Consider the following 3,483-nt stretch of genomic DNA (forward strand, 5'->3'; position numbering starts at 1 on the left):
CCGGGGCGGCGGCTGCGCGACCCCCGCGCCTCCAGCGCGCCCCGCCCGCGCCGGGCGGCACCACGCGCGGGGGCGGGAGGGGACCGCGCAGAAGCTGTGGCGAGAAGGAGCGCGGAGCTGCGCGGAGCTCCGCGGAAGGGCAGCGCAGGATTTCTCCCAGCGGGGCGGAGCAGCCGCCCCGCAAGCGGCCGGGCGGCAGCTCCGCCGCCCCGGGATGCGAGTAGTAGTCCCGTGCGTGTCCCCCCGCGCTCTACATGGGCTGTCTCCGACGGGACTCCACACCTGAGGAGCGGGATGCTCCACGCCGCAGCGGAGGGGGGGCAGCGGCGGCGGCGGCACCCTGGTAACCGGTAGTCCCGTAGTGGAGCCGCCGCAGCGGCCGCTCCCGGTCAGGCGGGGGCGAGCGCGCACGCAGGACCCTCCGCTCCCGCCGCCGCGTCCGGAACCGGGGCGGCACCGCGGTGTGTGGCACTCCCCCACCCACACTTGGTACGGCCCAGCGCGAAGCATGGCGGGGCTGAGGGCGGCGGCGCCGGCGCGGCGGGAGCGGAGCGGGATTCCTTAACCGCGGGTGGTTGCCGTGATTGGAAGCCAAGGGGGAAAACTTGTTCTCACCAAGTACCGGTGGGTAACAGGGTGGCAGCAGGGCATTCTCCACCTCATACTGAGAACTTTAATGCTTTGGTCCTGTTTTTAGGTCTCCTCCATCCACAGAAGAAGAATGTGTTGCTGCTGGAGCGAGTCCAGAGAAGGCAAAGGAGAGGGTCCAAGAATCGGAGCTCCTCTGCTCTGGAGACAGGCCGAGAGGTTGTTCAGCCTAGAGACAGCAAGGCTCCAGGGAAACCTTAGAGCCCCCTCCAGTGCCGGCGAGGGACTTGGACAAGCGCATGGAGTGACAGAACAAGAATGGCTTTAAATTTAAAGAGAGAACATTTATATTAGATATTAGAAAGAAATTCTTTCCTGTGACAGTCATGAGGCCCTGACACACATTATCCAGAGAAGCTGTGGCTGCCCCATCCTTGGAAGTGTCCCAGACTCACCAGGTTGGATGGGGCTTGGAGCAGCCTGGTCTAGTGGAAGGTGTCTGCCTATGGCAGGGGGTTGGAAGTAGATGGCATCTGAGGCCCTTCTAACCCTAACCATTCTGCAATTGTCCTTGTTCTAAGGCTGAAAGAACCAGAGATGCCCATAGTGGTAGTTCTTAGGAAGCAGATGCTATCTACTACCCATGCTCTCCATCTGAGCTGTTACATAAAACCCATCCCAACATTAGGAAAAACAGCACTGGACACAGATCTAACTATGTGCCTTGGCAGTCCATTCACATCATGACTCCTCCACTGTTGTGGTTGCTACCAACCCAATTTGGAAGGTCACAGAAAATTCAGGATTTTAGCAGAAATCCGAGGTAAAAGCAGCACACTGCCCTTCAGTAGCCAGCACAGAGATGAGGGGCAACAGGAGCTGTTCAGAGGCAATGGCAATGCATTCCTTACAAAGACTGCTGACCAAGTGTTTTCCACGGGAATTCTGAAGAGTCCCTGCAATGTGCACTGCCCACAAGACAATGTGTTCATTTCAGGTGAAGCTTTAATTCCCTTTTATCAAATGGCTGAGATATTTTTTAAAGAAAGTAACATAAAGGATGTGTTTCAAGTAGGGGGGTAAAGCAGGATGATTAACAAAAGATATTTTATTAAAGCTGTGAATCATAAGCCACCTTATCACTGCAAGCAGTTTTGCTCCCAACTTTGACTTTTTAACATCAATAGCTTTTTTGACAACACACATTTGCTGCCCAGGACTTCCTGAACAGATTCCAGCAGTCCTAAGAAAGCAAGAACCTTTGGTTTCTTCTAGTAATTCTGGTAAAACAATTCCTTTTCCCCACTGCCTCCTCCAACCAGCATCACATCTGAGTGTTTCTATTGGAGCATGATGGAGTTCAGCTTGTTACATGAGATCTGCGCTTTCCAATCAACACATTGATTCTTCCTCATGATTGTGATAAAACAACTTAAAGCCTTATTTGCTGTTTACCTTGATTATGGTAACAAACTACAATTTTTTTGTCATGGTACCTGACTTTCCTGCAGTGGTTGGGTGTTTTTTTAAGTCAGAAACAAGTTATTTGCTCCACCCAGCATCCAGAGAGTGTTAGATCCCATTTGTACAACAGGATGTACCTTGGTGTATCTGAACTCACCCTTACATTCACCAAGACTTCCAAGATGTTTTCTATTTCCTAGAGGATTTCCAAGAGTATTTCGAAATGGGTCATCATTTTCCCTACGCCTTAATTTTTAACCTATGTAAATTCCCATTTTCTCCTGCTGAATTATGTAATCTTTTATAGAAATGAGGCATCCTCATTAGACCAGTGGAATTGTCAGTACTTGTCACAGGCATCCCACCTGTGCTCAGTGCAACTGCTTCACCTGTCAACAATTTAAGCTCATCTCTAATACCTTGGCAGGTATTTGAGTTTTGTTAGACATTTGCTGAGTCTCTCTTCTTTGCAAAGAACTCAGCTATCCCAAGTAGCTGTTACGTAGCTGGCAATTTCCCGCCCTCCCCTGCTTAGAACCAAAGGAACATTTAGGCTGGAAAAGACCTCCAAGACTGAGTCCCAACTTCTGATAAATCCTCACCTTGTCAACCAGAACAGAGCACTGAGTGTTATATCCAGTTGTTCCTTGAACACCTCCAGGGATGGGGCCTCCACCACTTCTCTGTGCAGTCTGCATCAAATGGACTTCCATTCCAAATAGAATTCCAAGAGTCCATTCTGGGATCCCCCAGTGTGGCCCCCACATCCCTGGCCCTTCTATGGGGATCCCCCAGCCTGGCTCCTGTGGTGGTGGCCTAAGAAATATCAGGCTCATCAAGACCATGTGCCCGACTGCATTGTCCAGACACTTCTTGAACTCTCAGGCGTGGGAATCACAGGATTTAGCCTCAAGGCACCTCCAATAGTCCTCCAAATACAGGCTTTCTGTACTTACAGTACAAAGTATTATAGGTGTGTATGTATCAGGTGCTGAAATGAGGCATGATGCAAAAGAGACCACAGGTAATTACTTTAACCAATATTCACACAGTGCTTTGAGCTGGTGAGTGGCAGGAAGGGTGGAAAGAAGCAAGCAGAGCCTCAGAAAGGGAAGCTGAGATGCTCACACCGTGATTAGGATGCGCTCCTGACATTGTCTGAGCTAAGCTGCTAAATGCAGGAGGCACTTGAAGGAGGCTCCCTGTTTTGTTGCACACAGAAGTCGATAGGTTATTTGGGCTGAAAACACCGCATATTTCAATTCCCCGGCCCCTCACGGGCGCCGCCAGCATGGCGGCCGGTCCCGTCACGTGCACGGCGGCGGCCGCGCCCCGCGCGCGCGCGGCACCTCCCCCGTGAGGGAGGCGAGAAAATGGCGGCGGCGGCGCCTTGAGCGGCGCGTCCCAGGCGAGTGTCCCGGCGGGGAGCGC

At 52.4% G+C, this 3,483-nt stretch overlaps 1 protein-coding gene across 9 annotated transcripts in view; it reads left to right on the top strand.

Annotated features, from left to right (window-relative positions):
- The first annotated feature begins 3,378 nt into the window (after positions 1-3,378).
- PHC3 (polyhomeotic homolog 3) overlaps positions 3,379-3,483 on the top strand; it is a 28,963-nt gene continuing 28,858 nt past the window's right edge. For all 9 annotated transcript variants that reach the window (XR_004498631.1, XR_004498632.1, XR_001523347.3 and 6 more), the window contains exon 1: positions 3,379-3,460. The gene's annotated coding sequence lies outside the window, so the exon portion shown is untranslated. The remainder of the gene's footprint in view (positions 3,461-3,483) is intronic.

The sequence above is a fragment of the Parus major genome, chromosome 9, assembly GCF_001522545.3.
Source record: "Parus major isolate Abel chromosome 9, Parus_major1.1, whole genome shotgun sequence".
Classification (NCBI taxonomy): domain Eukaryota; kingdom Metazoa; phylum Chordata; class Aves; order Passeriformes; family Paridae; genus Parus; species Parus major.